The following is a 14,057-nucleotide window of genomic DNA, read 5'->3' on the forward strand; positions in this document are numbered from 1 at the left end:
TGATAGGGCAAATGAACTCCAAATTGAAAAATTCTAGTTGGGTTGGAAATTAGACTCAAATAATTTTCCAATGAGCTATCCTGTACCCAATTTGGACACCATGAATGCCTCCAAAAGTCACCTGGAAAAAGGCGTGGTGCATATAAAGAGCGCGGCGCACATGGAGAAAATTTCCAGTGTAAATTTACACTGGCGCGGCGCATATAGCCTCAAGCCTGAAAATTGTTGGAAACTTCACCAAATTGCTAATACTTTGCCTAGATTTTCCAGGTAGGCTTGCTATCTTGCTATTGCAGCAAATTTTATGATAAGAGACGGTGGTTTATGGGTGATAGTGGTTGCAACAAAAAGTCTCAAAACCTACTTCTAAAGACCCTCAACCCAATTGCTGCCAGGGTTTAAAACTCACTGTTTTGCCACTAAGATTTTGTCTCCCTCCCATTGTTCCCTTATCTTCAACCTAAATCCATTACTCCCTTCTCCTACATACTCTATCCCAAATCCTCTAACCTCACACCTCAAAACCTATACAACTAATCCCAAACCCTAAACCCTATTCCCATACATCAAATCCCTCAAACCCTCTCCCATATTTCCCTATTAAATTTCTCCCAATAATTCCCATTCCTCCATATTGTTTCCCCTTCCTAACAACCCCTAACAGTCCCTGTTGCATTTGTTTTTCCCTTGGTGGCAGAAATTTGAATTCAATCACACTACAAAAGAGCAGTCCAACACAATTCTTTCACCAACATCTATTTCTCCAAGGCAGTGGTGCAACAACAGTTATGTCATCCGGTCATTCATCCGATTATGAAGTGGAAACCCAAAGTGACTCACCCTTGGAAGGACATGCACTCATGAGGCTTCATAGAGGTGGCAGACATATCATTACTTGTCCCGGAACTTGGTGTACAAAGCGAGAATCGGGAGTTTGAAAGAAAAGGTAACAAGAGCATCAAGGAGGCAAAAAGTGGATGAAGGACTCTAGATATTGGATGAGGCATCCTTGGCTCATAATTTCCCTTGATGAAGAACCTTCAGTCCAAATTTCAACAAATTTGGAGCAATTTTTGACATTTTGGAATTTTTGCACTAAAAAACAGGCTTTTTCCCTATATGCGCTGCGCACCTTGTGCGACGCTTAGGATTGGGAGCTCCAAATCACAAATGTCTTGTAGTTTTGGATTTTTCATGCAAAATCATGAATTTTTGTACTTGGAGAAGAAATTTGGGCAAGTTCTGGGTCCCCAAAAGGTCAAAAAACATACAAAAAATGACCTCACTGCCCCTATTTTGACACACAGGAAGCAGTCTTGGGGAATGCACTTTTGGAGGGGCAAATGGACACCAAATTGGAAAATTCCACTTGGGTTGGAAAGCAGACAGGTAGGACTTTCCAACAAGCCAATCTGAGCTCAATTTGGACTTCAGAAAGTGCCTCAAAATCAGCAGCAAAGTAGCGCAGCGCATATAGATTTTTTGCCCAATTTTTCATCTTTCAGCTCAGAAATTCGGCCAGTTTGACTAGTTTTGATTTGTGATGTAATTTTTGACTTCTCTTAATGTAATTGTGTGAAAATGATGTAATTTTGGTACTTAGTTACTTGTTCTAGAAGATTCATTCACCAAAGAGTGAAAATTTAATGAATGAATCAGTTTCCTACCTTATAGAGGCAAGTTGTTTTGACTGCCTAGATTGTAGTGCTTTGCTTAGAATTGGTTGAAACAACTCCTAGAATGTTGAGCTCGACCCCTAGAGGCAAGGGAATAGGTTGGCTTGCCTATATTATGTAATTTCTAATTCATTTTCAGGGTTGGACTCTTGGGAAAAGTTTGACACTCTATTGTACATTTACTTCTGCATTTTTGGCAAAGGAAAGACCAGGGTTTTGTAGCACTGTTTGGGATCCATGTGGCTTTATGTGTTGATGGTGTGCTTCTTTCAGTAATTGTAAGTTGTTATGTGTATCATTTTCCTTCTCTTATCTTCTGCAATTGAACAAATGATGTGTTAAGGTAGAATCCATAGATTGTTATGCTCTGCCTTAAAGTTTGTTTGATTTTTCATGTTTTGGTCTGTTTAAGGAGAATCATTGAAAGCTTCTTGCTCTCCTTAGCTTCTCACCAGTCAGATCTAGCCATTAATTCTCTTTAAAATCATCAAGATGATCGCCTACCTTGCACCAAGTAGACCTCTGCAAAAACTGTGTCTCATCCCCGCACCCAAAATTGCCTTTTCCCTTTGATTCAACAAAAACCTCAAAAATCAAATTCAAACTCCTTGTACTTCATACCTAGCCTAAGATCAATTGCCAATTTAGTCATATCAAGCCTCATCAATTACCTTTTGCCGAGATTGACCTGGAGAGAGCCCTCTCTTGTTCTCGTAGGGCTAGCTACGAGGCTGAGCGTGGTTTGATGTGGACCTAGAACCTTGTCTTTTTAGCCTGAGACAAATCTAGGCTCTAACATAGTGGCGACCATACTGGGGAGAACATGGTTTGCTTGTTGATGTCATTTGTTTTATAGCTACAGACAGAGCCTGAAGTTATGCCAGGTAGCCTTCGAAACGCTTTTTCTTTGCATTAGCGGAAGTAGATAAACACTGCTTCAGTCAATCTCTGGTCTAGCTTGTAAACGTGACATCTAACTTGTTAATTGCCTCAGTACATGTATCAAGTTCAGATCTGATTGTTGATGGTGGACAACGATCAGACACTGGCAAGGCTGAAATCATTCACCTGGCGACTCTAAATTAGTTTTGAGATCAGAACCAAAGACTCCACTGGAGGATGATCCTGACAAGCAGAAACATGAAAGGACAATATGGACAGATCAGTTATTCAAGTTGGAATTTCATCCAAGACATTTTGTTCTTTGTTATAAATTATTTCTTCTCTTCTCCGGAGAACATTAAGAAGGCTTTGCAAAATATACTATGCTTGAGAAAAGATCCCAGGCCTACATTTGATCCCTTCCCTTTGAAGATGGTAAATACCAAAGATTTGCATACCTTTGAGCTTGATCAAGACCTTTCTTCTAAATCTTGTGATGACCATCATAAAACTGATGAACCTCAAGAGACCAAGACTGATTCTTTACCTGCTGTACATACCCCTACACCTTGTAAAATTCCGGATCGATACAAGCCTCTGATTTTACCTTCTGTTCTTCATGCTTTCCCCAAAAACTATGATCTATACTTGCCGAGGTTCGATGGTGAAAGTAAGAATGTCAATGCTGAGCAACATGTGCAGAATGTTGAGAATTTTCTAGACCTTTTTGAAGTTGATGCAGAAGATGTCAGTATAAGTCTTTTTTCTCTTTCTTTGCAAGGCAAAGTTAAGAGTTGGTACAAAACCCTGCCTGATACGAGCATCTCAGATTTCTGGCAGTTCATCAAAGTTTTTCTCGACAGGTGGATGATCGGACAGAACCTTTTCTTGATTGTAGAAGAGTATAACCAGCTGAAAAGACTACCAGGGGAGACAGTACAACAGTTTTCGGCCAGATTTAACCAAGTTTATTATTCAATGCCAGTTGATATAAGGCCTCCTCCTAGATCTGCTCTCTTACACTACCCGGGTGCCTTTGATCCGGAAATGGAGTTTCAGCTGAGAGAAAGGAATATTGTAACACTTCACGAGATGAAAAACAGTGCAGTAAATGTAGAGGCGCATCTGCTGATCCAACGGGCAAGGTTGAAAGAAGAAGAAATGAAAAACTTAGATCCGGAGGAATCGACATCTCTAGAGGTGAAGCTTGACATTTTGGTAAGTGCAGTGGAAAAGATGATGGACAAGATCAACGCAAAGAATGATTATGATGTTCAAGCCCATGGCTTGTTGATTGAAGAAGAACAAATGGCCGCTCCAAAACATTTTCTTTCTTATCCTAGTTGTCATAGATCTGATAATGGTTGTTTTGTAGATCACCTTGGCGAAGAAAGAACTGTTGATATGACCTACATGCTTGATGATATGTTTTATACTGATGATTTGGCTCAGTTTGATCAGTATGATGATGATTATGTTCTCCAAACAGAAGCTAATCTTACAGACAAATCAGCAGCTAGTTTGTGGGAGGAGGAAGTTCACTTACAACAGCTCGAACACAGTGATCAACCGATGCATATCAGCTATGACAGTGATGAGGAAAGTGCAGCAAATTTTGAAGTAAGTGAAGTATCTTTGCCTTTTTGTTTTGATTCATGTCAGTTCATTAGAGACAACTTCCATGCAATCAGAAATTAGCTGTCAACAAGTCTTGATTTGGACCATCTTGAAGGCAATAAAAACCTTGTTCAAGACTTTTCATATCCAGATTTGCAACCCCCGAATGCCTTTGATTGTCGAGTTGCAGATGAAGACATGGAAGCTGGCACATATGATCAAATGATACGAGAAGATTTCATACCATTTTGTTTTGAATCATTTCAGCTTTTGAAGGGAAAATTGCATGGTACATCTTCAGTAAAGAATGAGCAGCATGTAGGAAATCATGTAATCACAATGGAACCAATAGAAAATGGGTTGCAGCAGTATTTTCAAGTTTTTCATGATCCAATAGCTGATGTTTTGGATGAGGTTTGCAGTCAAAGTCTTTCTCCATTGACTATATGTAAGCTTGAAACGTGTATTGATACAAACTTGATCCAGCAGCTGGTTTCTTTGTCATTTTCAGCAGAGGTCTCGTCACAAGGCTCAGATCAAAGTTTGCATTCATGGTATGAGGAAAAGAGAAGTAATCCATTGGATGAGCTAAGTTCCAGTGTGCTTGAATTTCAAGATCCTTATGCAGTGTTTTTGGAGGCGGATAGAGAATCCATATCATTCAACGGATCTGTTTCCAAGTTGTCATGGGAGTTTCCTTTCAGTAGTTCTCTCTTGTTGTTCATAAGCGAGAACTTGCGGAGAATTCAAACAGCAGACGGGATACTTACTTGGTTGTATTGGTTGTTTCATTTCACTTGATCAGGTGATGAATGAAACTATTAGAGTAGGTTTTGATGAATAAGCTCCACTTTGAGCATCATTTCCAGTTTGTCGGTTGTGTTTAAGTATCACTTCAGTTTTTAGTTGAGTTATGAGTCATTTGTGAGTCAGTTTTCAGTCTTGTTGTTAAGTTAGTTTGTGTCAGTTTTCAGTCATGCATTTTAGCTTGAGTTTTTGACTCCATTGCCCAATGGATGAAGGCACTGTCTGCTCTCCCAAAGATCTGCCGTTCTTGGCACCTCCAAGGAGCTACCATCCCCATTGGAGCCAATGTTAGTGTCAGTCTTTCCAGCCTTCCTCCAGTGATCAAATATGCTCTTACAAAGTGGTCTCAGAGTGTCAAAGTCAAATTTTGTCATTTCAGTGAGTCTTCAAGCAAAATTTGGTCACTAGGCATTAAGTCTAGGGTTTTCTTTCACTCCTTTCAAAATTGCCCAAATGTCAGTCTATGTCACTATTCAGCTGAGTCTATCATCATTCATAGGGTTGTTATCATCATGTCAGGTTCCATTGGGTAATTTTACACCTTGTTCATACTTCAGTTGCACCTAGGCAAGGTTCATTTCCCTCTCCTAGGGTTTTGAAGCTAATTTCTCTTGGATGGTCAAATCATTAGCAAAACTTGTATCCGGATGTTCATACACCTTCCCCTATCCTTAAAGTACCTTATCAAACACTTCGCATCACTGAGATCGCCCAAATTCCTCATTTTCGCACAAACCCTAGTTTCTTGCTACAACTTGGCAATTTTCTAGGTTGGGCCTGTGTTTTGCCCTTTTGGACCCCTTCCCCTCACTCAATATCTGAGATTCCACTTTCCCCTACTTCCTAGCATCTCTCCCTACTTCCAAAAATTTTCTCAAGAATTTAGAAGCCCCTTATCCCCTTCATTTCGCTTCATTTTGACAATTCCCTTGTTCCACACATCGGGATAGGTTTCACTCAAATGATGTTTCTGAGCAATAAAAGATGAATTTTGGAAACCTGAGAGAATTTTTTGTCCAAAACAGGCCAAGGAAGAAAAAACTCCTTCACGTTTTACACAGGTGTCATGGTTTTAGAGAAATGTCAAAAATACAATCGCCTCGGGAGAATTGATGCACCTCTGGAGTGACCTTGGGAAAATCAAGTTTTCGCGTAGCTTGGTTGGCCAAATAACTTTCCTGATGAGTCAAATGGTAACTAGACACAAATATATTTCCAATGAGCTATTATGGGCTCAATTTGGAGTTGAGGAAGGCATTCAAAAGTTGACTGTAACAGCACTCTGCCTTGAGGCAGCCACATTTGGCACATTTTGACCAGTATTGGGAGATTTAATTTTTGATAGGGAAAATGAACTCCAAATTGAAAAATTATAGTTGGGTTGGAAATTAGACTCAAATACCTTTCCAACAAGCTATCCTATACCCAATTTAGACACGGGGAAGGCCTCCAAACGTCGCCTGGAAAAAGGCGCAGTGCATATAAAGAGCGCAGCGCACATGGAGAAAATTTCCAGTGTAAATTTACACTGGCGCGGCGCATATAGCGTCAAGCCTGAAAATTGTTGGAAACTTCACCAAATTGCTAATAATTTGCCTAGATTTACCATGGAGTCTTGCTATCTTGCTATTGCATCAAATTTTATGATAAGAGATGGTGGTTTATGGGTGATAGTGGTTGCAACAAAAAGTCTCAAAACCTACTTCTAAAGACCCTCAACCCAATTGCTGCCAGGGTTTAAAACTCACTGTTTTGCCACTAAGATTTTGTCTCCCTCCATTGTTCCCTTATCTTAAACCTAAATCCATTACTCCCTTCTCCTACATACTCTATCCCAAATCCTCTAACCTCACACCTCAAAACCTATACAACTAATCCCAAACCCTAAACCCTATTCCCATACATCAAATCCCTCAAACCCTCTCCCATATTTCCCTATTAAATTTCTCCCAATAATTCCCATTCCTCCATATTGTTTCCCCTTCCTAACAACCCCTAACAATCCCTGTTGCATTTGTTTTTGCCTTGGTGGAAGAAATTTCAATTCAATCACACTACAAAAGAGCAGTCCAACACAATTCTTTCACCGACATCTATTTCTCCAAGGCAGTGGTGCAACAACAGTTATGTCATCCGGTCATTCATCCGATTATGAAGTGGAAACCCAAAGTGACTCACCTTGGAAGGACATGCACTCATGAGGCTTCATAGAGGTGGCATACATATCATTATTTGTCCCGGAACTTGGTGTACAAAGCGAGAATCGGGAATTTGAAAGCAAAGGTAAAGAGAGCATCAAGGAGGCAAAAAGTGGATGAAGGACTCTAGATATTGGCTGAGGCATCCTTGGCTCATCATTTCCCTTGATGAATAACCTTCAGTCCAAATTTCAACAGATTTGGAGCAATTTTTGACATTTTGGAATCTTTGCACTAAAAAACAGGCTTTTTCCTTATGTGCGCCGCGCACCTTGCGTGACGCTTAGGGTTGGGAGCTCCAAATCACAAATGGCTTGCAGTTTTGGATTTTTCATGCAAAATCATGAATTTTTGTACTTGGACAAGAAATTTGGGCAAGTTCTGGGTCCCCAAAAGGTCAAAAAACATGCAAAAAATGACCTCACTGCCCCTATTTTGACACACAGGAAGCAGTCTTGGGAGAATGCACTTTTGGAGGGGCAAATGGACACCAAATTGGAAAATTCCACTTGGGTTGGAAAGTAGAGAGGCAGGGATTTCCAACAAGACAATCTGAGCTCGATTTGGACTTACGAAAGTGCCTCAAAATCAGCAGCAAAGTAGCGCAGCGCATATAAATTTTTTGCCCAATTTTTCATCTTTCAGCTCAGAAATTCGGCCAGTTTGACTAGTTTTGATTTGTGATGTAATTTTTGACTTCTCTTAATGTAATTGTGTGAACATGATGTAATTTTGGCACTTATTTACTTGTTCTAGAAGATTCATTCACCAAAGAGTGAAAATTTAATGAATGAATCAGTTTCCTACCTTATAGAGGCAAGTTGTTTTGACTCCCTAGATTGTAGTGCTTTGTTTAGAATTGGTTGAAACAGCTCCTAGAATGATGAGCTCGACCCCTAGAGGCAAGGGAATAGGTTGGCTTGCCTATATTATGTAATTTCTAAGTCATTTTTAGGGTTGGACTCTTGGGAAAAGTTTGACACTCTATTGTACATTTACTTCTGCATTTTTGGCAAAGGAAAGACCAGGGTTTTGTAGCACTGTTTGGGATCCATGTGGCTTTATGTGTTGATGGTGTGCTTCTTTCAGTAATTGTAAGTTGTTATGTGTATCATTTTCCTTCTCTTATCTTCTATTATGTGTTAAGGTAGAATTCAATGCCAGTTGATATAAGGCCTCCTCCTAGATCTGGTCTCTTACACTACCCGAGTGCCTTTGATCCGGAAATGGAGTTTCAGCTGAGAGAAAGGAATATTGCAACACATCACGAGATGCAAAACAATTCAGTAAATGTAGAGGCACATCTGCAGATCCGAAGGGCAAGGTTGAAAGAAGAAGAAATGAAAAACTTAGATCTGGAGGAATCAACATCTCTAGAGGTGAAGCTTGACATTTTGGTAAGTGCAGTGGAAAAGATGATGGACAAGATCAACACAAGCAATGATTATGATGTTCAAGCCCATGGCTTGTTGATTGAAGAAGAACAAATGGCCGCTCCAAAACATTTTCTTTCTTATCCTAGTTGTCATAGATCTGATAATGATTGTTTTGAAGATCACCTTGGCGAAGAAAGAACTGTTGATATGACCTACATGCTTGATGATATGTTTTATACCAATGATTTGCCTCAGTTTGATCAGTATGATGATGATTATGTTCTCCAAAAAGAAGCTAATCTTACAGACAAATCAGCAGCTAGTTTGTGGGAGGAGGAAGTTCACTTACAACAGCTCGAATACAGTGATCAACCGATGCATATCAGCTATGACAGTGACGAGGAAAGTGCAACAAATTTTGAAGTAAGTGAAGGATCTTTGCCTTTTTGTTTTGATTCATGTCAGTTCATTAGAGACAACTTCCATGCAATCAGAAATCAACTGTCAACAAGTCTTGATCTGGACCATCTTGAAGGCAATAAAAACCTTGTTCAAGACTTTTCATATCCAGATTTAAAGCCCCCGAATGCCTTTGATTGTCAAGTTGTAGATGAAGACATGGAAGCTGGCACATATGATCAAATGATACGAGAAGATTTCATACCATTTTGTTTTGAATCATTTCAGCTTTTGAAGGGAAAATTCCATAGTACATCTTTAGTAAAGAATGAGCAGCATGTAGGCAATCATGTAATCACAATGGAACCAATAGAAAATGGGTTGCAGCAGTATTTTCAAGTTTTTCATGATCCAATAGCTGATGTTTTGGATGAGGTTTGCAGTCAAAGTCTTTCTCCATTGACTATATGTAAGCTTGAAACGTGTATTGATACAAACTTGATCCAGCAGCCGATTTCTTTGTCATTTTCAGCAGAGGTCTCGTCACAAGGCTTAGATCAAAGTTTGCATTCATGGTATGAGGAAAAGAGAAGTAATCCATTGGATGAGCTAAGTTCCAGTGTGCTTGAATTTCAAGATCCTTATGCAGTGTTTTTGGAGGCGGATAGAGAATCCATATCATTCGATGGATCTATTTCCAAGTTGTCATGGGAGTTGCCTTTCAGTAGTTCTCTCTTGTTGTTCATAAGCGAGCACTTGCGGAGAATTCAAACAACAGACAGGATACTTACTTGGTTGCATTGGTTGTTTCATTTCACTTGATCAGGTGATGAATGAAACTGTTAGAGTAGGTTTTGATGAATAAGCTCCAATTTGAGCATCATTTCCAGTTTGTCGGTTGTGTTTAAGTATCGCGTCAGTTTTTAGTTGAGTTATGAGTCATTTGTGAGTCAGTTTTCAGTCTTGTTGTTAAGTTAGTTTGTGTCGGTTTTCATTCATGCATTTTAGCTTGAGTTTTTGACTCCGTTTCCCAATGGACGAAGGCACTGTCTGCTCTCCCAAAGATTTGCCGTTCTTGGCACCTCCAAGGAGCTACCATCCCCATTGGAGCCAATGTTAGTGTTAGTCTTTCCAGCCTTCCTCCAGTGATCAAATATGCTCTTACAAAGTGGTCTCAGAGTGTCAAAGTCAAATTTTTTCATTTCAGTGAGTCTTCAAGCAAAATTTGGTCACTAGGCATTAGGTCTAGGGTTTGCTTTCACTCCTTTCAAAATTGCCCAAATGTCAGTCTATGTCACTATTCAGCTGAGTCTATCATCATTCATAGGGTTGTTATCATCATGTCAGGTTCCATTGGGTCATTTTACACCTTGTTCATGCTTCAGTTGCGCCTAGGCAAGGTTCATTTCCCTCTCCTAGGGTTTTGAAGCTAATTTCTCTTGGATGGTCAAATCATTAGCAAAACTTGTATCCAGATGTTCATACACCTTCCCCTATCCTTAAAGTACCTTATCAAACACTTCCCATCACTGAGATCCCCCAAATTCCTCATTTTCGCACAAACCCTAGTTTCTTGCTACAACCTGGCAATTTTCTAGGTTGGGCCTGTGTTTTGCCCTTTTGGACCCCTTCTCCTCACTCAATCTCTGAGATTCCACTTTCCCCTGCTTCCTAACATCCCTCCCTACTTCTAAAAATTTTCTCAAGAATTTAGAAGCCCCTTATCCCCTTCATTTCGCTTCATTTCGACAATTCCCTTGTTCCACACATCGGGATAGGTTTCACTCAAATGATGTTTCTGAGCAATAAAAGATGAATTTTTGAAAAATGAGAGAGGTTTTTGTCCAAAACAGGCCAAGGAAGAAAAAAATCCTTCAATTTTTACACAGGTGTCATGGCTTTAGAGAAATGTCAAAAATACAATCGCCTCGGGAGAATTGATGCACCTCTGGAGTGACCTTGGGAAAATCAAGTTTTCTCCTAGATTGGTTGGCCAAATAACTTTCCTGATGAGTCAAATGATAACTAGACACAAATATATTTCCAATGAGCTATCATGAGCTCAATTTTGAGTTGAGGAAGGCATTCACAAGTTGACTGCAACAGCACTCTGCCTTGAGGCAGCCACATTTGGCACATTTTGAACAGTCTTGGGAGATTTGATTTTTGATAGGGCAAATGAAATCCAAATTGAAATATTCCAGTTGGGTTGGAAAGTAGACTCAAGTACCTTTCCAACGAGCTATCCTTCACCCAATTTGGACACCAGGAAGGCCTCCAAAAGTCACCTGAAAAAATGCGCCGCGCATGTAAAGAGCGCGATGCACATGGAGAAAATTTCCAGTGTAAATTTACATTGGTGCGACGCATATAGCCTCAAGCCTGAAAATTGTTGGAAACTTCACAACATTGCTAATACTTTGCCTAGATTTGCCAGGTAGGCTTGCTATATTACTATTGCAGCAAATTTTATGATAAGAGACGATGGTTTATGGGTGATAGTGGTTGCAACAAAAAGTCTCAAAACCTACTTCTAAAGACCCTCAACCCAATTGCTGCCAGTGTTTAAAACTCACTGGTTTGCCACTAAGATTTTGTCTCCCTCCCATTGTTCCCTTATCTTCAACCTAAATCCATTACTCCCTTCTCCTACATACTCTATCCCAAATCCTCTAAGCTCACACCTCAAAACCTATACAACTAATCCCAAACCCTAAACCCTATTCCCATACATCAAATCCCTCAAACCCTTTCCCATATTTCCCTATTAAATTTCTCCCAATAATTCCCATTCCTCCATATTGTTTCCCCTTCCTAACAATCCCTAACAGTCCCTGTTGCATTTGTTTTTTCCTTGGTGGCAGAAATTTGAATTCAATCACACTACAAAAGAGCAGTCCAACACAATTCTTTCACCGACATTTATTTCTCCAAGGCAGTGGTGCAACAACAGTTATGTCATCCGGTCATTCATCCGATTATGAAGTGGAAACCCAAAGTGACTCACCCTTGGAAGGACATGCACTCATTAGGCTTCATAGAGGTGGCAGACATATCATTACTCGTCCTGGAACTTGGTGTACAAAGCGAGAATCGGGAGTTTGAAAGCAAAGGTAAAGAGAGCATCAAGGAGGCAAAAAGTGGATGAAGGACTCTAGATATTGGCTGAGGCATCCTTGGCTCATCATTTCTCTTGATGAAGAACCTTCAGTCCAAATTTCAACAAATTTGGAGCAATTTTTGACATTTTGGAATCTTTGCACTAAAAAACAGGCTTTTTCCCTATATGCGCCGCGCACCTTGCACGACGCTTAGGATTGGGAGCTCCAAATCACAAATGGCTTGCAGTTTTGGATTTTTCATGCAAAATCATGAATTTTTGTACTTGGAAAAGAAATTTGGGCAAGTTCTGGGTCGCCAAAAGGTCAAAAAAATTGCAAAAAATGATCTCACTGCCCCTATTTTGACACACAGGAAGCAGTCTTGGGAGAATGCACTTTTGGAGGGGCAAATGGACACAAAATTGGAAAATTCCACTTGGGTTGGAAAGTAGACAGGTAGGGCTTTCCAACAAGCCAACCTAAGCTCGATTTGGACTTCAGAAAGTGCCTCAAAATCAGCAGCAAAGTAGCGCGGCGCATATAGATTTTTTGCCCAAATTTTCATCTTTCAGCTCAGAAATTCGGCCAGTTTAACTAGTTTTGATTTGTGATGTAATTTTTGACTTCTCTTAATGTAATTGAGTGAACATGATGTAATTTTGGCACTTAGTTACTTGTTCTAGAAGATTCATTCACCAAAGAGTGAAAATTTAATGAATGAATCAGTTTCCTACCTTATAGTGGCAAGTTGTTTTGACTGCCTAGATTGTAGTGCTTTGTTTAGAATTGGTTAAAACAGCTCCTAGAATGATGGGCTCGACCCCTAGAGGCAAAGGAATAGGTTGGCTTGCCTATATTATGTAATTTCTAAGTCATTTTCAGGGTTGGACTCTTGGGAAAAGTTTGACACTCTATTGTACATTCACTTTTGCATTTTTGGCAAAGGAAAGACCAGGGTTTTGTAGCATTGTTTGGGATCCATGTGGCTTTATGTGTTGATGGTGTGCTTCTTTCAGTAATTGTAAGTTGTTATGTGTATCATTTTCCTTCTCTCATCTTCTGCAATTGAACAAATGAAGTGTTAAGGTAGAATCCATAGATTGTTATGCTCTGCCTTTAAGTTTGTTTGATTTTTCATGTTTTCGTCTGTTTAAGGAGAATCCTTGAAAGCTTCTTGCTCTCCTTAGCTTCTCACCAGTTAGATCTAGCCATTCATTCTCTTTAAAAGCATCAAGATGATCGCCTACCTTTCCCCAAGTAGACCTCTGCAAAAACTGTGTCTCATCCCCGCACCCAAAATTGCCTTTTCCCTTTCATTCAACAAAAACCTCAAAAATCAAATTCAAACTCCTTGTACTTCATACCTAGCCTAAGATCAATTGCCAATTTAGTCATCTCGAGCCTCATCGATTACCTTTTGCTGAGATTGACCTGGATAGAGCCCTCTCCTATCCTCGTAGGGCTAGCTACGAGGCTGAGCGTGGTTTGATGTGGACCTAGAACCTTGTCTTTTCAGCCTGAGACAAATCTAGGCTCTAACATGTTGTAAAGGAAAAGAAACCTAATAAAACCAATGTATTTGAGGGCTATGATGCTAAACAACAAGATGATTTAGAAAAATTTGTTTTAGAGTATGATATCTTGTTTCAAGAACCTAAAGGTCTGCCATCCAAAAAGGAAATAGTGCATGATATTAATTTGCAAAAAGATGCTCCATTGCATAACATTGGGATGTACAGGTTGTCTGCTTTAGAGAATGCAGAAATCAAGAAGCAGGTGTAGGAGTTGCTCAACAAGGGGTTCATCAGACCTAGCACATCATCATGTGGGTCGCCAATCATTTTGGCGAGAAAGAAAGATGGCTTCTGGAGAATGTGCATTGATTACCGAGCACTGAATAAGATAACGATCAAAAATAGTTATCCCCTTCCTCACATAGATGATCTATTAGATCAGTTAAATGAAGCTGTTTATTTTTCCAAGTTAGACTTGCATAGTGGA

This window comes from Pinus tabuliformis, chromosome Q (genome assembly GCF_031772625.1).
Source record: "Pinus tabuliformis cultivar Carrire ecotype Pingquan chromosome Q, CPIR1, whole genome shotgun sequence".
Taxonomy (NCBI): domain Eukaryota; kingdom Viridiplantae; phylum Streptophyta; class Pinopsida; order Pinales; family Pinaceae; genus Pinus; species Pinus tabuliformis.